The sequence below is a fragment of the Dromiciops gliroides genome, chromosome 2 (genome assembly GCF_019393635.1).
Source record: "Dromiciops gliroides isolate mDroGli1 chromosome 2, mDroGli1.pri, whole genome shotgun sequence".
NCBI classification, from domain to species: Eukaryota; Metazoa; Chordata; class Mammalia; order Microbiotheria; family Microbiotheriidae; genus Dromiciops; species Dromiciops gliroides.
The window spans coordinates 510,420,760-510,445,661 of record NC_057862.1 but is presented as its reverse complement, the minus strand read 5'-3'; the positions used below and the strand labels follow the sequence as shown (position 1 = coordinate 510,445,661).

Below are 24,902 nucleotides of genomic sequence, written 5' to 3'. Positions count from 1 at the left end.
TTAAGACACTTAAGGGCATCAGGTACCTATTATGGAAGGCTAAAGAATAAAATGCATACTCATTTGTATGAAAACATGTATGAATGTGTTTATGTGCACACATATGTATATATAGGAAGAGATATCTAAAATGTATAAAATAAAATCTAAGTATTATTTGTAAAAGAAAGTTATTGGAAACATTATGAACCTGATATTGTTTTCTCCAGCAGTATTCATTAAAATGATTACTTGTTTAAAATTAAACATATTCATATATTTTTATTTATTTTTAAAGAAGACATCATATTTTCTTGAGGGAGACATAAAATGAAGGATTTTTTTTCAAAAATGTAAGATAATTATTTGCATGTCTAATTAAAATAACTAGCTCAATTTAAATGTCTAGAAAATGCTATTTGAACAAATTGAACTTGGAATATATCATCCCCTACTCAAAATATCTAATTAAAGATGTTATGATTAACTATCACATTTTATTCTTAGAAATAACCATTTCTCCATGTATGGTTCTGAGAAAATATATACAATATACATTTAAAATAAATTTGCAAAAAATAACTATAGTATATCATCAACAGTCTGTTTTAATATTTCTCTGCCTGTGCCCTGAGTTCTCTTTAAGGTTCAATTTAAAGTATTTTTCTTGATCCCCACCTTTTTATTTCACTTTTTCCCAAAGATGCAATATGTTTTGTATTATTTTGAATATATTTTTTGTACAGTGTAGGTGAACAGAGAATTAGATTTGGAAACAGGAAGATTTAAACATGAGTTCTACCTCAGATACTTATTAACTGTATCATCTTGGGCAAGTCACCTAATTCACTGTAGCCTTAGTTTTCTTAGCTGTAAAATGAATGGGGCCCGCTGTCTCAACCCAAAGAATGAAGACAAAATTTTATGGATATTTTGGACTTGCTTCTCTCCAGTACATTCTCTCTATGGTCCTTTATTTTCTCTAAAGTATCTCACCTCCATGAGGCCAGGAACTAATTTATTTTTTCTTTTAATTTTATGTACATATTAAGGCACTTAATGTCAAAATTAAGTACTATGTGTATAATTATTCTCAATGTTCCTTTTCAGAGTATTACAAGGTCTTAGATTTAGAGCAATAAGGAAATGTAAAGGTCTCCTAGTTCAGATGATGGTTTCTGAGGTGTATGAAAGGGAAATGATCTGCCCCAGCTCATAAGTAGAAAGTGGCAAAGACAGGGTTTAAATCCTGTACTCTGCTTCTAATTACTTATTTTGTGAAGATGATGAGGATGATAATGATTAATTATTAAAATTTATATAGTACCTACTAAATTCTTGCCACTGTGCTAAGCACATTACAAATATCTCATTTGTTCCTCCCAAAATTCCTGTGAGGTAATTTCTAATCTTTATTTACAATTGATAAAACAGAAAAAACAGAGGTTAAGCAACTTGCCAAAGGAATTATAATTGGTAAGTATTTGAGACTGGATTTGAATTCATATTTTCCTGAACCCAGGATCATTGGACTATTCACTGTACAACCTAGCTGTCTGTTTGCCTTTTGGGATCAAACAATAATATCACATATGCTGACCTATTTCTGAGAAGTCATCTATCATATTTCACTACTATGTAAGAAACTCTACCCAATACATCATTAAACTACAGAAGAGTTAGTTTTAATATTAATACTCAGTGCTTCTATTTTTTTTGTATTTTTTTTGTTTGTTTTTTAGTGAGGCAATTGGGATTAAGTGACTCGCCCAGGGCCACACAGCTAGTAAGTGTTAAGTGTCTGAGGCTGGATTTGAACTCAGGTACTCCTGACTCCAGGGCCAGTGCTCCATCCACTGCGCCACCTAGCTGCCCCTCAAAAAAATGCATGATACTGTGACACTTTTACTTATTTAATGACTTGAGTTCTAAGGATTAGTACAATAGAAATAAGATTCTTTTTTTGTTTATTCACTGACACATCTCCAAATTAAAGTAATCATTTATTTTGGGCAAAAGTACAGGATATTTATTTCTGAAACCAGAGTACATGAGGACAGTTCATATCTCTGATATTTACTACGTAATTTTTGTCCAGTCATTTACTACTCTAGGCTCCAGTTTCATTGGTAGAGTGTGTGTTGGACTCTGGCTTCTAAGATCCCTTCCAGCTCTAAACTCTAAACTATTATTCTATTATAAGTCTGTGGGTTTTTAAAATTATTTTTATATGTTTCCATTTAAATGTCAAAAATAAGTTTAAATATGTGATAGTAATATTTAACAGTAACAATAATTCACATTTATATGGAACTTAATTGTTACATAATTCTTTGTATATTATCTCCCTAAATCCTAACAACAGGCCTGTGAATATGGTAATACAAGTATTAATATCATTATTTTACAGATGAGGCAACTGAAATTCAGAAAAGTTACGTGAATTGCTCAGTCATACAATTACTATGGATCTGAAATTCCATGAAGGAATATTACTTCCAAGTCTAGTGCCCTTTCCAGGCTGTGCTATACAATCCCTTTTTAGTAATACACTGTCCCTCTCTGGCATTCAATCTCTTGATAGATTTCATTTTAATAGTATTCTTGCCCCTTACTCAGTCATCTCTTATAACAGAGAATATAAAATAGAAAAGAAAATCAGGAAAACTATTCAACACATCAGAAATCTGACATATGCAGTAGTATACTTTTTAAAATGCATAAATGTGAATTATTTCAATGAAAAGGGGTTAAAATGTTTTTAGCTTGCTCCTCTATATGGTAAAGAAAATTATATTGAATTTCTGTCACAAGGCACTGTGAAGACTGACTAATCAGATTCATGGATGTGAACCCTGATCACATGCTGGGTATTATGAAAGGAGCTAATCAGTGCCCTGTACTTGAGCCTCTGTAATGATGTTGGTAAGGATAATGACAACGTGATAACAGTAAAGATGGTGCTGTAGGAAGTACTTGTCCACAAGTAAGATCTGGGTGCTGAGAATGAAAAAGCAAACAAAGAGAAATGAAACTTGCCTAGAGCACAAAAAGTGGGAGGGAAAAGTGATGAAGAAGGAAAAGATGGTTAAAAAATCTAAAATGTTTAAAATGACCCTATCTAGTCATGACTTTTGGGACTGGGATAGGCATTCTAAGCAGAATTCAGAATTAAAAGGCTCTGAAATTGTGTCTTAGTCTAATTCTTAAAGAGCCTTAAGAGATGCAATTTCTTCTCCATCACTCACTCAAAAGCATAAGCCTGATCTCTTCCTACTAATATCCCTGTACACTAGCCAACTCCCAATGAAAGATTTTTAACTTTCACTCATGCTTTTTGTTTTTCTCTTTTGATAATTCTATTGCCTCTGATTAGTATACATGGAGAATATCCATTAGTGTACCCTCTTCCAGTATTATCAATTAAAATCACAATAAAGATGTTTATTACAGATATTATGTTTGTATAAAGTTTATGAAAATGCATCCATCACAGTCTCCTGGCACATGAATAGCATAAATGCATAATAAGACAAAACCTACCAATATAATAATAACTATGCCATTTGTATGAAGGGCAGATAAATTTGTTTGAAATAAAAAAAATTAATCCCAGCCAGGAAACTGTTCAGAAAGATGAAGTGAACCCAGTACTATTTATAAATAAGGAGCAGGTAAGGTGAAGAAAAATGTGGAAAATGGGAATTCAGTTAAATTCAGCACTCATTTCTTAAGTGTGTCCTATATGTGAAGCACTGTAATTCATTCCCTCAAGAAGTTTACTCACTCACTTTCACTGAGGGGATATTTATATAAAATATTTTTAAAGTATCTACAAAGAAATATAATGTCATTTTGAAAGGGAGAGATTATGAAAACCTATGTTCATTCACAAAGGCCTCATTCCCTTTGAATGACACGACCTAGTCTGGTATTGTCCACTCCCCTTTAATTTCAAAGTTCATGGTTTCCCCAGTATAATCTAACATCATTCTTAATTTTAGTGTCTGTTTCTTCCATATTTAGGCTTTTTGTTACTCTCAGCCCTAGAAAGAGATATAATATATACAAATAGATATCAATATTGGATAACAATATAGATAGATGCATACTTAGTTTTCCTAACAAAAAATTTCTTAATCCTCTGAGAGGGAGCCATACAGACAACTGAAACATCAGTTCCATTCTATGAGCTGCATGATCTAGTGGGTTAAATACATTAAATGACCTTTTTACAAATGCCCTTTGTTTTCCCTCTTCTCATTTTCCTTAACTTTCTCCCTGTAACATTCCTCTAGCAAAGCTTGGACTGTTTGCCTTAGCAGGGAAGCTTATTGCTGAAGACTCTGGGAATTGTAATTCTTCCCAGTACCTAAAGAGGGGAAACTAATGTGAGATCAGGACTAGAGGGCAGGGTTTCCCCCTACAAAGTTACCTTTAAAGATTTCTTGAGAGAGAGCAGAGATGAGGGAGGTCCTAGGCCTTCTTGAACCTGTACTGTAGCACAAACACCACTGCAGCGATATATCTAGTCGGAGATTATAGGGGCAAAAGTTAAATTAAGAAAGTATATGATTGTGTATATGTGTGTGTGTGTGTGTATGTGTTTGTATGTGCATCCATCTATACGTGTGTTTTAAACTCCTAGCTATCTCAGTAGACTGGAGTCTTGAGGAAGAAAAGATAAAAACAAAAACAAAATTTAAATGCATAAACTGGCAATCATTTATTATTTTTACTTAAAATTGGTCAAAATGTCACCTGTTTCTAAGCATGTTTCCATTTCTATTTTTTTTAATTGATAAAGACTACATTTAAAATAGTCCTTGTTTCTCTTTATTGAGGGTATAGGGAATGCTTTGGCACAGCTCTGGGAGCAAAACAGTGTCCTGTCCTAAAGCGGAGCTGAGATCCCAGACCTATCTTACTATTAGATAATATTCTTTCTATAGGATCATCATCACTAGCCATTCAGATATTGCATATCTATATTTTTAAGGGCTGAATTTCTAAAGAATTTGAGGCATTTTAAATCTACCATATCATACCATGTTGTTATGTACTAGTACAGGAGTTCTTAAATATTTTTGTGTCATGGACACACCATGGGCAGACTGGTGAAATCTATACACCTACAATCCTAATCTATAAAACCCTCCAAAACTCCCTCCCTCATACTTCCCTCCCTCCTAAAACCCAATCTACAGATTCCTCTAAAAGTCCCTCCCCACCATCCCCCAGTTTTCTCACCTCTCTACATGTTTAGAAAATTTCTACATCCTTCCAGGTGTACACATTTTTTCTTCTTCAACTCAGATGAGAAAAAGTTCCAAAATTACCAGCCATCCATCCTCACCTTCTTCCTCTGTATTAGTTCTTCCTTTCACTCACCATTTTTATAAAATAATTGCTACCTTTTACCTTTTCTTACCCAATTTTAGGTTTTAGAATCAGTCCATAATAAACAACTCAGACCCAAACTTTCTTTCAAAGTACTTTAGTAGTGATGGCAGTTTTAAGAGTACTAATAACCTTTTCATATATATATGTGTGTGTGTGTGTGTGTGTGTGTGTGTGCGTATGTGTATATATACACACACATACACATATAAAATGTATATAAATATACAATGAATATATATTATATATGTAAATGTTGTATATAGTATATATAATAAATATATACTATATATACAATAAATATATAAAACATTTTCATATATATGAAAATATATATACATATATAAAATAAATAACCAGTTTGACCTTAATGAGTGCCTTATAATTAGTCTTTGATGTTTTCCTTATATTCTGGATTTTTTATATAAAATTTCCCATTGAGTTCTATAATGTTGTTAAATGCATAAAATAATTTTATTATAATATATGACCACAAATGAGACCAATTATGACAAAATACATTATCTAGTTTAAAAAATCATGAACATCAGGTGAAGTACCCAAATCTTGTATAGATCTATCCAACTAATTCTATCTCCCTTGTATATCTTTTAGCTCAGCTTTTTCCCAATTGCCCATATATTTTTTAAGTACCATTACTTTATCTCCTACCATGATTGTATTAAATAACTCCAAACTAATAAGCTTAGATTGCTTAGGGGGCAGCTAGGTGGGGCAGTGGATAGAGCACCGGCCCTGGAGTCAGGAGTACCTGAGTTCAAATCCAGCCTCAGACACTTAACACTTACTAGCTGTGTGACCCTGGACAAGTCACTTAACCCCAATTGCCTCACTAAAAATAAATAAATACATAAAATAAAAATAGATTTCTTAGGAATATAATTGGGTAAATATCTTCTCATGTCAATGAAAGAGAGAATGACCCTAATACAGAACCAATACATTGACTCATGACATTCTTAAGAGGCAGCTCATATTGTGCCTCTCTTTTTACAGTGAAACTTAGACATATCACCAGGCCAGAGGATGCAAGTCAATAATCTCTACTACTGAAGGAGGCTGAGGCTAGTAGATAATTGATCTCAGGAGTTTTGAGGAACAGTAGGACTATAACTTGACTGTTTGAATTAATCAACACTAATAAGACTATAGCTGATTGAGTATCTACATTAATTCTGGTACCTCTGAATGATCATTCCACTTCCAGTCATGAAAAGATAAAGGAGATCTAGTTATAAAAGAAGAAAAAATAAATTTTTTTTTTTAAAAAAGAAACTTAGATCTTTCAAGATTCATGATTGGAAAAAATATTCCTGCTTTAGAAAAGAATGAATAGATATTCATATGATTTGCTTATATGAATTGTTTGGATAATGAAGATTTATTATCTAAGTTACTATATTAGGTAAAGGTAATATGTTAGGTCCAATGTGAAATAAAAGAAATATAAGCAATGGTCCATGAACCCAAATAACTAACAATATAATAATATTTAAGAGGATTGAGAAATATACTAACCAAAGATAAAGACAAATAAATATGACGTTGCAACAGTGGTATGGACAATGACTATGGGCTGCAGTGCTCAGGGAAGGCTTCTAACAAGAGGTAGCTTTTGATTTGGTCCTAGAACAATGCACTGTATTCCTCTATACAGACCTAGATTGTACAAGGCTTTGAACATCAAGTTTAAAAGTTCAGATTTTGTTCTCTGGGGGAATTAGTATTAGGGGATGCATATGATGAAAGCAGTGTTTTAAAAAGATCAATCTGCAAAATTTGCACAAGGACTTCCAGTTAAGATAACTACATGAAAAGTTATAAGTAAGAATAACTTCCTGGAGGAGCACCTAATAAAAAATGAACAATAGAGTCATCTGAAACAAAACCATAAATAAACAGCACTGATCTCCTTTATATCAGAAAGGATTTATTACAAAGGTCAAGGCCATCTGGTAGATACCCTGAAAGAAAAAGACCCAAGGTCAGCACAAATAGGAATTTAGGTTCACCAATCTCTCCTATCTTCCCCCACCTGGGAGACAGGAATGAAGCATCGCCATTTCTTACAGAGCTGTTCCAGGGTTCAAAAAATGGAAAGGAAAAATTATTAAAACAAAGGTATATAAATAGAAAAAAAGTAAAATCACTATTTTTCAATTATAAAAGTATTTTATTATTTTCCAGTTAGAAGTAGAAATAGTTTTCGACATTTGTTTTTATAAGATTTCTAGTCACAAATTTTTCTCCCTCCCTTCCCTCCCTCCCCCATCCCTAAGACAGCAAGTTATCTGATATGTTATATATGTAAAATAACATTAAACATATTTCTGCATTAGTCATGTTATAAAAGTGAAGAATCAGAGCAAAAAGGAAAACCCTCAAAAAGGAAAAACAACAGCACCCAAAACGAAAGAAATAGTATGATTCAATCTGCATCCATATTCCACAGTACTTGGTGTGTTTTTCTGGATTTGGAGAGCCTTTTCTATCATGAGTCCTTTGGAACTATATTGTACCATTGTATTGCTGAGAAAAATCAAGTCTATCACAGTTGATCAACACATACTGTTGATGATTCTTTGTACAATGTTCTCTTGGTTCTGCTCATCTCATTCATCATCAGTTCATGTAAGTCCTTCCAGGTTTCTCTGAAACCCACTTGCTCATCATTTCTTACAGCACAATAGAATTCCATTACATTCATATACCACAACTTGTTGAGCCATTCCCCAATTGATGGGCAACCCCTTAATTTCCAATTCCTTGCCACCAAATAAAGAGCAGCTATAAATATTTTTGTACATGTGGGTCCTTTTCCCTTTTTTATGGATCTCTTTGGGGAAAAGGCCTAATCGTGTTATTTCTAGGTCAAAGGGTATGCACAGCTTTATTTGGGCATGATTCCAAACTGCTCTCCAGCATGGCTGGATCAGTTCACAGCTACACCAACAATGCATTAGTGTTCCAATTTTTCCACAACTTCTCCAACATTTATTATTTCCCTTTTTTGTCATATTAGCCAATCTACTAGGTATCAGGTGGTACCTCAGAGTTGTTTTAATTTGCATTTCTCTAATAAATAGTGATTTGGAGCATTTTTTTTATATGGCAATAGATAGTTTTGATTTCTTCATCAGAAAACTACCTGCTTATATCCTTTGACCATTTCTTAATTGGGAAATGACTTGGATTCTTATAATTTGATTTAGTTTCTCATATATTTTAGAAATAAGGCCTTTATCAGAAGTACTGGCTATAAAAATTGTTTCCCAGCTTTCTGCCTCCCTTCTAATTTTGGATGCATTGCTTCAGTTTGTACAAAAACTTTTTTAATTTAATGTAATCAAAATTATCCATTTTGAATTTCATAATATTCTCTATCTCTTGTTTGGTCATAAACTGCTCTCTTTTCCAAAGATATGAAAGGTAAACTATCCCTTCCACTCCTAATTTACCTATGGCGTCACCTTTTAGGTCTGAATCATTTTGACCTTATTTTAGTATAAGGTGTAAGATGTTGGTCTATGCCTAATTTCTGCCACACTATCTTCCATTTTTCCCAGCAGTTTTTTGTCAAATACTGAGTTCGTATCCCAGAAGCTGGAGTCTTTGGGTTTATCAAACAGTACATACTAAAGTCATTTGCTACTGTGTCTCCTGTGCCTAACCTACTCCATTGGTCCTCCACTCTATTTCTTAGCCAGTACCAAATAGTTTTCATGAGTGCTGCTTTATAGTAGAGCTTCAGATTTCATACAGCTAACTCACATTCCTGTGAATTTTTCATTAGTTCCCTATATATTCTTGGCCTTTTTTTTTCAGGTGAATTTGTAATTATTTTTTCTAGCTCTATAAAATAATTTTAGGTATTCTGATTGGTATGATACTGAATAGGTAAATTAATTTAGGTAGAATTGTCATTTTCATTATAATAGCTCATCCTATCCATGAGCAATTGATATTTTTCCAATTATTTAGATCTAATTTGATTTGTGTGAAAAGATTTTGTAATTATGTTCATAGATTTCCTGGCTTTGTCTTGGCAAGTAGACTCCCAAGTATTTTGTATTGTCTACCATTACTTTAAATGGAATTTCTCTTTCTATCTCTTGCTGCTGGACTTTGTTGGTCACGTATAGAAATTCTGATGATTTATGTGGATTTATTTTATATCCTCCAACTTTGCTAAAGTTGTTAATTGTTTCGAGTAATTTTTGAGTTGATTCTCTAGGATTCTCTAAGTATACCATCATATCATCTGCAAAGAGTGATAGTTTTGTTTCCTCCTTGCCTATTCTAATTCCTTTAATTCCTTTTTCTTCTCTGATTGCTAAAGCTAACATTTTTAGTACAATATTTAATAATAGAGGTGATAATGGACATCCCTGTTTCTCCCCTTATCTTATTGGGAATGCCTCTAACTTATCTCCATTACATATAATGTTTGCTGTTGGTTTTAGGTAGATACTGCTTATTGTTTTAAGGAAAGCACCACCTATTCCTAAGCTCTCTAGTGTTTTTATTAGGAATGGGTGCTGTATTTTGTCAAAAGCTTTCTCTGTATCTATTGAGATAATCATATGATTTTGGTTAGTTTCCCTATTGATGTGGTTTATTATGTTAATGGTTTTCCTAAAGTTGAACCAGCCCTGCATTCCTCTTATAAATCCCACCTGGTCATAGTGTATTATCCTGGTGATCACTTGCTGTAATCTCCTTGATAATATCTTATTTAAAATTTTAGCATCAATATTCATTAGGGAAATTTGTCTATAATTTTCTTTCTATGCTTCTGTTCTGCCTGGTTTTGGTATCAACCCCATATTTGTGGCATAAAAGGAATGTGGTAGAACTGTTTCTTCACTTATTTTTCCAAATAATTTGTATAATATTGGAATTAATTATTCTTTAAATGTTTGGTAGAATTCACTTGTAAACCCATCTGGCCCTGGGGATTTTTTCTTAGGGAGTTCATTAATGGCTTGTTCAATTTCTCTTTCTAATATGGGCTTATTTAAGAATTTTATTTGCTCTTCAGTTAACCTAGGAAGTTTGTATTTTTGTAAATATTTATCCATTTCATTTAGATTGGCAAATTTATTGGCATACAGTTGGGCAAAATAGTTCCTAATTATTGCTTTAATTTCCACTTCATTGGTGGTGAAATCACAACTTTATTTTTAATACTGGAAATTTGGTTTTCTTCTTTATTTTTTAAAATCAAATTGACCAATAGTTTATCTATTTTATTGGGTTTTTTACCCCCATATAATTTCAAATGTCACAAGTGGAGAAGATGGATGACAAAGATGGATGGTCAAAATATAATTAAAGAATATTTGATAGGATTCAAAGAAAGAGTCAGTGTAGCACAATGCATATAATGGCAGTCTAAAATATAGGAGAACCTGGCTTTAAATCCCATTATGCTACATACCAGGATGGGAACTCTCAGCAATAATAATTTGCAGAGACGTTGCTGACCAGCATTAGTAGAGGGAGGTTCCTTACCTGGCAGTTTCAGGTCCAGTTGCTATCCTAATGTAATCATTCATTATTTGATATTTTCAACAACCTATATTGGATGCTTAAATTATATTTTCACTAGGTTATGATTTTGAGCTGGAATATATCACTCTTACATTGAACAACTCAGTAAAGTAAATGCCTTTTATTCTAACAAGGTTTAATTTCTAGAATGAACAATTTACTGCAAGCAGGTAACAGTGTTGACAATTGTTGCAACTAGGGTAGTGCTACCAGGCCTTTGTAATATCACTGGCAAGACTTTTGACAAAGAGGTTTAGGAGTGGGCTATGTAGAGGGAGACCTGAATCTAGGGAGCTGGCTTTTTCCTCTTGCAGAGTCTTCTCTCTCTGTGCCCAAAGTCATAATCCCCCAAATTCATAGTAAAACTGCCTTGCTCCCTTTTGTCAATATAGGTTGTTTAGTCTCAAGTTTTTTGTTTTGTTTTGTTTTGCTTTCTTGGCTTTTTCCTTCTGTGCCTATCCCTTAGCACTCCCTTTACTATTTTTTTAAATTTTGTGAGGCAATTGGGGTTAAGTGACTTTCCTAGGGTCACACAGTCAGTAAGTGTTAACTGTCTGAGGCTGGATTTGAACTCAGATACTCCTGACTCCAGGGCCGGTACTCTATCCACTGCTCCATCTAGCTGCCCCTTAGCACTCCCTTTACACTGCTGACTGTAATTCTCCCTTCTGCCTTTGACCACTCCACCCATTCATAGGAGCTTAGGGTTGTGGCTGTTCTGGGGATGTATAGACTAAATTTTTCTAGAGAATAAGCTCTCCCTTGAAGGAATGTCTATCAACTGGCGAATGGGCAATCAAGTTGTGGTATATGAATGTAATGGAATACTATTGTGCTATAAGAAATGATGATGGGTGGCTAGGTGGCGCAGTGGATAAAGCACCGACCCTGGATTCAGGAGTACCTGAGTTCAAATCCGGCCTCAGACACTTGACACTTACTAGCTGTGTGACCCTAGGCAAGTCACTTAACCCCATTGCCCTAAAAAAAAAAAAAAAAACCAAAGAAGAAATGAGCAAGTGGATTTCAGAAAAACCAGGGAAGACTTAAGTGAAATGAGCAGAACCAAGAGAAAATTGTACCCAGTAACAACAATATTGTGTGATGATCAACTGTGATAGACTTAGCTCTTCTCAGCAATACAATGATCCAAGACAATGCCAAAAGAGTCATAATAAAAATTCCTCTCCACATCCAGAAAAACAAAAACAAAAACAAATTATGGAGTCTGAATGCAGATTGAAGCATCCTATTTTCAATTTTTTTGCTATTTTTTGATTGTTTCTTTCATGTGTTTTTTTCCTTTTGTTCTGATTCTTCTCTCACAACAGAACTAACGTAGAAATATATTTAACATGATTGTAAAGTGTAACCTATATCAGATTGCTTGCTGGCTTCAGGATGGGGGGAAGGAAGGGTGGAAGAAAAATTTGGAACTCAAAATCTTACAAAAATTAATGTTGAAAGCTATCTTTACAGGTAATTGGAAAAAAGAAAATACTATTAAAAATGAATAAACTTCTGTCCTTTTAGTGAGACTGAACCTGACCAGGGCAGACTTATAGACATGAAGGTCAATTGTTATTAATAAAACTGATTAGCCACCCACCCAATCAAGGAATCAAACTTCACTTGAAGCTGCCTACACTCACCAGCCAAGATAAAATGGATCACTAAACCTTTTCACTCTCCACGTGAGCTCCTTTCTCGCCTGTCCTGTTCTCTCTCCTCAGTAGCAGTGTATTTGGCAAACTGGCTAACTATAGTTTGTTTTAAAATCCCAAAACAGCTACAATTCTACTCTGAATATTTGTCTTTCATTTCATTATGAAACTTGTGTGTTTTTGAAATTACCTATTTTTACTCTTTCAAATATGGGCACATTGCCAAATAAAACTGACTAGAGGAAAAGTTTGCCCAGATTTATAACAGAGAATTTATCCCCAAATATTTCTTGGTCAGGTGAGTGGCCTACTTTCCCTTAAATCAGTGCCCATAAATTCTACCATATTGGGACACAGATTCTTACTCATATTAACTAACTACAATCCGATTCATAAATTGTGTTAAGAACCTTTTCCATCACCATCAAGGTCTGTGACTAGGACATAGAGTGCTAGGGAATGGAGGGAATCATCAGTGTTCCATGGTAAGCTCCTGCTTATGGTTTTGATCAAGATCTCCATCAAAACTGACACTGAAAATTATATTTAAAGCATTTATAGCATTTCTAATAATGGCTACGATGGTAAATTGTCAAAACATTTGAAACATAGTATATGGATTCAATTTTCTTAACAAAACAAATTCATATCCAAGAGGATGCATTCAGATTTCTTATTCTCTGATTAATGCATCACATTCAGGGTCCAAAATATCCATAGTATTTGAAGAACTCCCAAAGCATGACCACTATAGAAATACCAAACAAAGGACCCTAGAAATGTCACATTCTATATTTAACAAGCTAAGCAACCTTTTATTTCCCTGAATCCTAGAAGAGTGAGTTTTATATTAGTGTAGTGGTAATGCATTCACATTAGAGTGATATTTTTGGAATTTTCCAAAGCCTATGCTTTTAGGATATCAATTTTTCAAAGGAAAACAAAATTAGTTATTTTAGGCATCAGACTTGTCTCAGAGGATAAGTGGTAATTAATCCAGCACAACTAGAAGAGCTACAATGAAAATCAATGAAGGTCCTCTAATGTGAAGGACTAAGAATCTAGGTTTGTCTAATTTTTCTTTATTACATTGACTAGTCTTTTCCTGAGATTATAATCAATAACATCACATAACTTGTTTTATAAATTCATAGTAGTGAAATTTGTGACTTCTACCATGTTTAATCAGTGTATGTTAGGAATATACTCTATCTTTGCCACTTAACTGCAGATTGCTATGATCAGAGCATCATGTCAAGTGGTTTTAAGAGAACTGCTCTATTAAATTATCAGAATTTGAAGAAATCATGAAATCCAATCATAATTGCTACCAGGATGTCTGTTGTGAAGATAAAACTGCTGGGTTTTGTTTTTGAATTTTATCTTTAATTAATAAGTAGGGTTGGCCTTAATTGTTGGTGAAGTAGACAGTTTCCCAGAGAATGTAAATTGAGAGGAACCAAGTCTGTATAGCCAAGATATCATCTATTCACTAAAATACCCAATATCGCATTTCACAACTAGTTGATAGGGAATTCAGTGATTAATGCCAGTCACCCCTCTGGGAAGGTTAAAGACATATCTTGTTACATAAGGAAGAAAGAGAACTAAAATTTGGAACAGAGAAGGGAAATGGATACTATCACACAAAATAGAAGTTAAAACTAAGAGTTATGGAGATGAACACCAAGCCAAAATCCAATCCATAAAAAATATATAGCGCACTGGGGCAGGAGCCCAAGGCAAACAAATACCAAAAGCAAACTGGAGTCAAAATGGCAGAAGACCCCATGTAGGAGAGGTGGTATCATTCATAGAATTTGGAGAGAGTTTGATCTGAGAGGCATATAAAAAAAAACAAAACTAAGTTTTCCATCCTCAACGTACTTAGCTCTTGAATAGCAAAACACACACACACACACACACACACACAGAGAAAGGGAACAAACCCTACATGTAAAGAATGCAATTTAAATAGACCATAAAGAATCCAAGGTAGATTTTGAAAATAATGCTGATGGATCAACCAAGTTTTCAGAGACAGGAAGTATCTGGAGAGGATAGTATATAAACTTGATACCACTGGGGGGGTCAAATTTTCATAATCTTTTAGATTATTCCAATAGCCTCAAAATTCATCACCCTGACTCAAGACTCTCAAAACTTCAGACTACACTACATACTGGTACTAATGGAATTTTGCTTAAGGGAACATGACTCATCCTGCTCAATCAAATCTAAGTACTTCCTATAAACTCCTCTGATGACCTTATTTTTTTTTTACTTTTTCTTTTTCCTGTTGAATGTGTTTCTTTTTTTTCTTATTAACCTAGCAAACACAAACATTTATATATAAAGAATAGAGAATAGTATAATATATATGAAGTATATAGCATATATGGTCATGTATATGAAACATATATTAACATATGTTATATATACATTAATATGTGCTCATAAATAAATCATATAAATGAAAGATAACTTTTATATATAGTTTAGTTTTTCTTACACCACATGATATTTTAGTAGTAACAGAACTGCCCTGAAAAACTGAGTCCCCTTCTGAACTTCTTTCTGCTTTCTTTCCTATACATTTGTTCTTTTTATAATTTATTCCCAATTACATGTAAAAATAATTTTGATATTCCCTCTTTTTTAGTGAGGCAATTGGGGCCAAGTGACTTGTCCAGGGTCACACAGCTAGTAAGTGGACATTCACTTTAAAAAATTTTTATTTCCAAATTCTTTCCTGCCTTCCTTCTCCCGACCCTCCCTGAGATGGCAAACAATTTAACATATTAAATCTATCTGTCTGTCTGCCTATCTACATATCTCAGTATAGAGAAAGAGATAGATAGAGATAGAGATATATGTATGCAGAAATGGAAATCATATTTTCATATCAGTCATGTTGTAAAAGAACTTAATTTCTTAGGAACTATAATTATCATCTTCCCATGTAAGAATGTAAATACTTTAACCTCATTGAATCCCTTATGATTTCTCTTTCCTGTCCTCCTATGTGCCATGGATCTACTTCTACTCTGATGAGCTATTAGTAGTGTATATATACATATACATATATATATACATATACATATATATGTGTGTATGTATGCATACATGTATACACACACACATATATATAGGTATGTATACTTCCTATTGGTTAGATGTATCTCACATTAAATGAACAACCCATCTATTTTTTTCCTTTTTAGTTGTATATCTTTCAGATGTTTTGTGCCACTATAATTATTATTCATTTGTAATATATCACAGCCCACTTATGCCCATCAGTCACTTCTTTATTACCCTTTGGGTGACCCTCAACACATTATCATTATTTATGTTGGGATATTTGTGTTGAAAGTGATGAAAGATTTTTATGCCAATTCACTTAACATGATCTAGTATTATGTAGTAAATGGCTGTTTTGTTACAAAAATTTCTTCTAGGTAATCACCATTGTATTTCTTGCTGTTTATTCCACAGATTATTTCCGACATACATATTCAATTGCCAGTTTCTAAATTATTCAATTAAGGCAACCAGTTTCAGCTCCAAAACTCTTGTTAGTATACTGATTCCTACGAATAATATAATTTACTGACTCAGTAGAAATTAATGTCCTAACTTTTAAAACAAGATGAAGAAATTAAATTATTCATTTGAAGAGACTTGCTATTCTCCTAGGCCAGAAGCATGGTATAGAAGGCCTGCATTACAGTTTCAGCCCTATTCAGAATTAACCCTCAAATGCAAGTTTTTCAAGACTATAACACTCCATGGCAGCCAAACTATTACCCATATTTCATTGGTACTTCCTATTTAAAAAAAAGAAAACAAAACACTTAATAGAGTCCCTAGCATATAAAAGTGTTATATAAATGTTAGTTATCATTAGTAGTGGAAGTAGTAGTAGTAATAATAATCTTAATGTGTAATGTTCTTGGGTTTGATGGAACTAACATAATGTCATATACAAAAAGCACTATATAATGGGAATATATCTTCAAGTTCCAATCTCACAGAAAACAGACAAACCAACCAACCTATTATGTGAAAATTTTAAGAGAAGAGTATTAATTTGTTTCTAATATGGAATTTATAGCTGTACATCCTTTTATATTTAAGCATTTAAATGATATCATTGATTCTCACTGTGGGGAAGCCATCTATCAGTGTCAATACCAAGCAAACATTCTTATCCTGTGGATTCTTGTCTATGTTCTTCAAAATTCCACCATAGAGGAACTATCAAATGTGCTAGATATATACCTTTATGTTGTGTGTGTATGCCTATACAAATTAAATTGATGGGGTTTTTTTGTCTTTATATCACAATAATTTCAACACTCTCCACCAGACTGAACCCTTTCTGGTGACAATGAAGACTAATTAAGGAAAAATATCCTATTCAGTGAGCATTTGTCAGTATCTCCATGTTGTCTTCTTAGCCCAACATTTCTCTGTCATTAGGTATCAGGTAGTATTTTCTGATCTCTAGGACTGTTATCTTTTTTCATTTAAATTGTGTTCAACTTCCCCTCAATGTTCTTTTCATTTAAATTATTGCAGTCAATTTGTAGAATGTTCTCTTTTTAAAATTTTTGCTCTGAATCCATTTATAATAATCTTTGCTTCTTTTTCTGATTTCATTATATCCATTATGTCTTACTGGATATTATACACATTTTACTCATATAGATTTTTGGGGTAAGCTCTAAATGATAAAGATGTACCTACACTGTTTCTAGTTCTTTGTAGCACAAAAAGTGAATTTCTTCTGTAAATTAGACCTTTATTTAATCTAAGTTGACTTCAAACATTCTTAAATTATATGCCTAATGTTGGGATCAGTGGCTCAAATTGTACGGTCACTTAAGAAATGATTTTATTATATAATTTAACATAGATTGTCAAAGTGATTGGACCACTTCACATTTCTACCAAAAATTTATTACTGTGTCTCTCTTTCCACAAGTCCTCTAATACTGATCATTCCAATTTTTCTTCTTTCTCATTTTGTATCATAGGAGGGAAAACTTGAAATTTTTTTTTAATTTATTTAAATGAGTTCCTACTGTTAGCTATTTGCAGTATATTTTACATGGTTTTTATTTGAAAATCATCTGTACATTTTGATCATTTATTTATTAAGTTCTCTATGTATTTTAATATGTCTTATAAGGCAATATAGCACTGGGGATGCCCATCTATTATTTTTATTCACATTATGACTACTCCAACATTTTTTTCTAGATATATGTTATTCTCTTGGTATCTTTGAGGCTATTTCTTGCAAAGAATGCTTTACTGGTAATATGTTTCAACCTATATGATGCTCTCATTATATCTCTCCATTGTTCTTTGTCTTATCCACAATTTTGATTCATCAGAGACTTTCATGTTTCATGATTTGCAACTATATAACTTCAGAAGGGAATGAGTTTATGGATATTTATTTGAGAAGGACCTCAAGTGATTCCTAATATATACCTCATGGAAGGAATATATCACCAAATAGTTCTATTGAAATGGTCAATAAAGTACATTTCTAAACTCAGTTCAATTACTTCTGAAATTTAAAATTCATACTAATCAAAGTATGTTTATTTTGTGCTGCAGAAAGTCAAATGATTAAATCTTTATTTCAACTTTGAATGGTATGATGAGTCATTTATATAAACATTTATAAGATTGATTGCTCAGCTAGCCCATAAATAATTTCTGGCTTAAACAACTCCATTTGTCTTTTTATTATTTATAGTCAATTTAAAACATAACAGGCCAATTTAGCACTTATTAAATAACCCAGTGCTCCATCATTAACCTTTCATGCAAGTGATGTGGCCCGTTCATGCAAATTTAAGAATACCTTAACATGTTGGGTCTGTTTCATTATGCATTTAAAATTATGATGATTTTTCTAAAGCTTGAAGAAGCAGTAATCTCATCAGTAAGTATTATCATAACTAATTGTAACAACAGAATTAAGGATGCATTATGAAATCATGCAATTATCAACTTAGAATCAATGGGCAAAGAACACAGAGGAACACAAGTGACTATCATTTAAAATTTTGGTGTCAGGTGGGGAAAAGCAGCTTCAGGAAAATGGCTTATTCTCTAAAAAACTTCACTCTACTCCTATGACTTTGTAATTGTGAACCTCAAGTCAACAACTGCCTTCTACTGAAGTTTACAGAACCAATGGAACTATAGATTATGCCATTTTAGTGTTTATCTCAGTTGCCAAGCTTTATTCAGATTGTCCATTCTCTGTCTAAGAAATAGGAGCAAGGGCAAAATTAAAATATCTGAAAGTAAACCTTAAAAACCAAAAAAATATTTAAATTAGTTTTGAAAACTGATATATGATCCATGTCTCCAGGTATACACATTTGTAGCTGTTTCTTTCTTTGTTTTTTTTTCTGCCTTACTTGCAAAATAAATACTGACATGCCCAAATATTTTTTACTCAAATAGCCAAAAATTTTTAACCACTATAGTTTGGTTCAAATAGGGTCTGATAGTAAAAGATGAATTAGCTTTATAATAAATCTTGATCAATCTGATAGGATGGAATAATTTCTCAGTTAAGATGCTTCAATACAAATCCCCTTTCTTCCCAGAAAGAGCTGGAAACATACACTACTTTTCTTCAAATAGATATACATTGGTAAGCAATATCCTCTGAATGACACTGAATAAATTGTGTTCTCAATTTAGATTATACAGAAAAATTAAGCTCCAATAATTCATAGCAGTATTCTTCCATTTTTTCTTTTTATGGTATCTCATTCATTCATTTATCTTATTCATTTACCCATTCATTAAACAAACATTTATTAAACATCTCCTATTGGTGCTCTGCTAATTTTTAGGGATAAAGAGCCAAAAATGAAACAACCTTCAGATAGATTACAATTCTTTTGTGTGAAATAAAAGGTAAACATACAGAATATACTTATATTTATTTTAAATCAATATATTATTTATATTACAAAATAAATTTATTTATGGGAACATTTATTTTATATTAATCTATATTCATGATATGTTAATAAAACAGGTTTAATTAAACATATGAAATACACATATATAAAAAGAAAATAAAAATATTTTGGAGAGGATATTAGTCCCTGGGGGAAAGGGGGAATCAGTAAAGGCCTTGTGTAGGAAGTTGCACATTACTGAATTTTAAAGGACTCTATAATATATCAGTGGAAGCTAAGTTGTTCATTGGATAGCATGCCAGACCTGGAGTCAGAAAGTCTGATCTTCATGAGTTCAAACCTGGCCTCAGACACTTACTAGCTATGTCACCATGGACAAGTCACTTAATACTGTTTGAGTCAATTTCCTCATCTGCAGAATGAGCAGGAGAAGGAAATGACAAACCATTCTAGTATCTTTGCCAAGAAAAACCCAAATGAGGTCACAAAGAGTTGGACTTGACTAAAAATAACTGAATAACAATATGATATGCAGAGCTTATCCTTTATGAAATGAAATATGAGAAATATCTAAATTCAATAATAATTTATTAAGAGTCTACCATACACCAAGCACTCTGCCAAGTATTAGGGATAGAAAGACAAAGTAGAAAAGTTCCTGAATTATGTTGTTCTTTAATGTTTCTCCGTAAACACACACAGACATGATACATATACACACATACTTAATGCAGACATGCATATCCATATACATGGATACATTATGTATGTTTTATGTACATGCATTACAATGTAGATAGACACATATACAATACATTCATATCAATGGTGTGTCACGATGTGTGCATATGTATGTATATGTGTATTTCATTTAACTGAGACATATATGTATATGCATATGTGTGCATGTATGTATGTATGTATACACACACAGAAACTGGGAGAGACAGAGAGAGAGACAGAAACAGAGAATACTTTACAATTTTCAAAATGCTTTACCTATATTATCTTTTTTTTTTTTTTTTGCAGGGCAATTGGGGCTAAGTGACGTGCCTAGGGTCACACAGCTAGTAAGTGTTAAGTGTCTGAGGCCCGACTTGAACTCAAGTACTCCTGAATCCAGGGCCGGTGCTCTATCCACTGCACCATCTAGCTGCCCCCTATATTATCTTTTTTGATCCTTATAACAATCCTGTGCAGGAAGTGTTATCATTTCCATATATTAAAACTTAAAAGTCAAATATGAAAAAATTGAAATTAAAAGACATTCCCTGTAACTACTCACAAAACAATCACTCCTAGTTGGCAACTCTGGAGGGTCAGCATTGTTACAGTTTATAGGATTTAGATTCTATAAAATTTTCAATAAGGGCTTCTTGAACCAAGAAAGCTATTACCCTGGTCCTTTCCTCCCATAAAACTCCCTTTCCCTGAACTATATCAGATTATTCAATACTGATTTACATTATCTCCTTCATATCTCAAATAATAGATTCTGTTTTTTCTTATTCAATTCTCTCTCCTTGAACCAATAAGAGATAGACATTATTGCAAAATAAATGTGATTTCAGGCAGCTAGGTGGTACAATGGATAGAGCACTGGCCCTGGATTGAGGAGGACTTGAGTTCAAATCCATCCTCAGACACATGACACTTACTAGCTGTGTGACCCTGGATAAGTCACAATCCCAATTGCCTCACCAAAAAAAAATAATAATAAAATAAATGTGATTTCAATAATGTGGGAATCCCACATTTGTTGTGTATCCCCCAACAGAAACCACAATTCCTTTGCCACTTAATAGTTTCTTAAACTGTTATAGCTCAAACCTTCTGTACCTAATGGTTAAAATACTAGTGTTTTGTGCTTCTCTTCACTTAACAAGGCTTGTCTTTAGGGCAATCATCATGTGGTAAATGATTGGACCCACGATCTTTTCATCTTGGTAGGTCCTTCCAGGGCTTGTTTTCTGCTGTAATTTCTTAATATAATCCTGAATCACCACCATATAAATCATGATTAAAATTTAATTAAGAAATATTCATCACCAATAGTTATCATCAACAGTGTCATAATCCTTTTTCTCACTATAGCAACAATAGCAATAAAATAATAACAATACTATAACAAATAATACAAAGTACCCAATAAAATACCATGAAAATCAGATAATCTTTTCTGTACCATGGACCTATGCCTGTATATAGGTATACAGTATAGATATGGCTAAGTGAACACAATCTTTTTGTTTGGGCCTTCAGCCTAGTAAGAGAAATGTATTAGAATGCCCCACACGTACTGAAAAAAATATATTCTTCCACTAAAGGTCACAGTGCAGCTTTCCTTATTCTAGCCCATTGAATAATCTACCATTTTCATTTATCTAAAGATAGATATAGGGATAATTGCATATATTATTACATTTTGGATAAGAAGGTACCTTATAGGTCATCTATTGCAAAATACTAATTTTATGAAGGAAGAAACTGAAACCAAGAGAGTGCCAATAGCTTTCCTAAGGTCATTAACCCTGTTAGTGAAATTGTAACACAAGCCTCCTTTACCATGCCTCTGGCCCAGGAGAATAACAAGTCTCTTCAAATGAATAATTTAATTTCTCTAGCCTCTTTTAAAAGTTAGGACATTAATTTCTACTGTCAGTAAATTATCTTTTAAATAGAAAGCAGTATACTAACAAAAGTTTTAGAGCTGAAACTGGTTGCATTAATTAAATAATTTACAAGATAGCAATTGAATATGTGTGCATGAAACAGTCTGTGGAATAAACCAGAAATACAATGGTGATTACCTAGAAGAAATCTATCTAACAAAACTACCATTTACTACATAATACTAGATTATGTTAAATGAATTTGTGTAAAAATCTTTTATGACTTTCAATACAAAGACCCCAACTTAAATAATAATAACGCTATTCAAAATTATTGCAAATAACTTGTTGCATATTTTGATAGTAAGAGATTATTACTATTTCTGGTAAGTGAAAAAAACAAGAAAAAAATAATTCTTCTCTTAGCCTTCCATGAGTCTTCAACTTAAGAATTCCTCTGATACCTAATAATGACATGGAAGTGAGCCTAACTTTTTCTGATGGCTAAAAATTGGAAATCAAAGGATTGCCCATCAGTTGAGGACTTGCTAAATAAACTTTGGTATATGCATGTGATAGAATATGATTGTGCTATAAGAAATGATAAACAAGATGATGTCAGAAAGGCCTGAAAATACTTATATAAATTGATATATAGTGAAGTGAGCAGAACCAAAAAAATGTTGGGAAGAGTGACAGAAATATTGTTTGACGACAGACTATGTTAAAGCTAAAATTCTAGCTAGTCTGTCTAAAATATCTAATGAGTGGTCGCCAATAAATTATAAGCTTTAGCAAGAGTTAGGCTTTTAAGCATTTATTAAGGAGAATAAGAATTTGGTAAAGAGAGAGAGAAAGGCCTACATTCATCTATCTATTAAAGGGAGAGCGCATTTCTAGCTCCCCTCTCTGCCAGAGTCCACAAGAAAGAGAGTGAGTTAGAGTTCGAGCCTCCCCCTTCTTCCTCCCACCAGCAAACATCACTTCCTGACAGCAAAGAAAAGATGCATGATCTTGCCCTCAAAGACCTTCACCTCATGGGCAGAGCTCTTCTACAGTAAGTCTCCAGCAGGTGGCATCATTCTAATCGTTACAACTGTGAATAACTTAACTATTCTCAGTAATACAGTGATCCAAAACAATCCCAAAGGACTAATGATAAAGTATACTATTCACTTCCAAAGAAAGAACTGATGTTGATTGAACATAGACTGAAGCATGCTATTTTTCACTTTCTTTCATTTTTGTCCTTTTATTCGTCTTCTTGTACAAAATGACTAATATGGTAATGTTTTACATAATTGAATGTGTATAACCTATATCTGATTGCTTACTGCCTTGGGGATGGGGGAAGGTAGGGAGAGATGGAGGCATAGAATTTGGAATTCAAAACTTTAACTAAAATGTTTATTATTATTTAGTGAGCCTGGGAGGTCAGAGTGGTATCTGGTGTGAGAGGCAGAAGACTAAGAGCATCTGGAGAAGACATGGCTGCTAAACTATTTGAAGTTGTTGGCAAGTTTGGCCTGGGCTTAGCTATTGTAGGAGGAGTTGTCAACTCTGCCTTATATAAGGTGGATGCTGGCCACAGAGCTGTCATCTTTGATAGGTTCCATGGTGTCCAAGACATTGTTGTAGGGGAAGGGACTCATTTTTTCATCCCATGGGTACAGAAACCAATTATTTTTTACTGCCATTCCCAGCCATGTAATGTCCCAGTAATCACTGGTAGCAAGGATTTACAGAATGTCAATATCACTCTTCATATTCTCTTCTAACCTGTTGCCAGTCAGCTGCCCTGAATCTTCACCAGTATTGGCGAAGACTATGATGAGCAAGTGTTGCCATCTATAACCACTGAGATCCTCAAGTAAGTGTTAGCTCAAATTGATGCTGGAGAATTGATCAGCTGGAGAGAACTAGTTGCTAGGAAAGTGAGTGACGACCTCACAGAATGAGCAGCAACTTTTAGGCCCATCCTAGACAATGTTTCTTTGACACATCTGACCTTTGGGAAGGAGTTCACTGAGGCAATAGAAGCCAAACAGGTGGCTCAGAAGAAAGCCAAGAGGACCGGATTTGTCATGGAAAAGGCTGAGCAATAGAAGAAAGCATCCATCATCTTAGCAGAGGGTGACTCCAAAGTAGCTGAGCTAATAGCCAATTCACTGGCCACCACAAGAGATGGCCTGATAGAGCTTCATAACCTAGAGGCCCCAGAAGATATCATATACCAGCTTTCCCATTCTTGCAAAATCACCTACCTGCCTGCTGGACAGTCAGTGCTCCTCCAGCTTCCCCAGTGAGGCCTATGGCCCCCGTGACATACCCCACTCAGCTATGATCTAATCCACAGCCTTTCCCTGCCCCCTTCCGTACCTAAAATAACTGTGAGATTTAATGATTTGGCTATAGCAAAGGAAATAAAATTAAAGTCATTTTGGGATCTTTAATTTCTCCATGAGATTAAGCTCTTTCATTCTTTACATCTCTCCTGTTCACCCCAATTTTAAGTAAGAACTGCTGTCTGTCTTGAACAAGTGGCTGGGATAACTCTGCCCTCAACCCTCTGGAGAAGCACAACCATGGTGCTTCTGGGAACCTGTCAAAGGAAGAAGGACAGAAAGAGATGTGCAAGTGGTCAGCTTTAATGAACTAATGCAGCCCGGAGCTTCGTCCCATTTGACCAGAGAAGATAAGAAAAGGAT

General features: G+C 33.6%; 1 pseudogene; it reads left to right on the top strand.

The window, feature by feature from the left end:
- Nucleotides 1-23,681: 23,681 nt before the first annotated feature.
- LOC122744631 lies at nt 23,682-24,500 on the top strand (annotated as a pseudogene).
- The last annotated feature ends 402 nt before the right edge of the window (nt 24,501-24,902 follow it).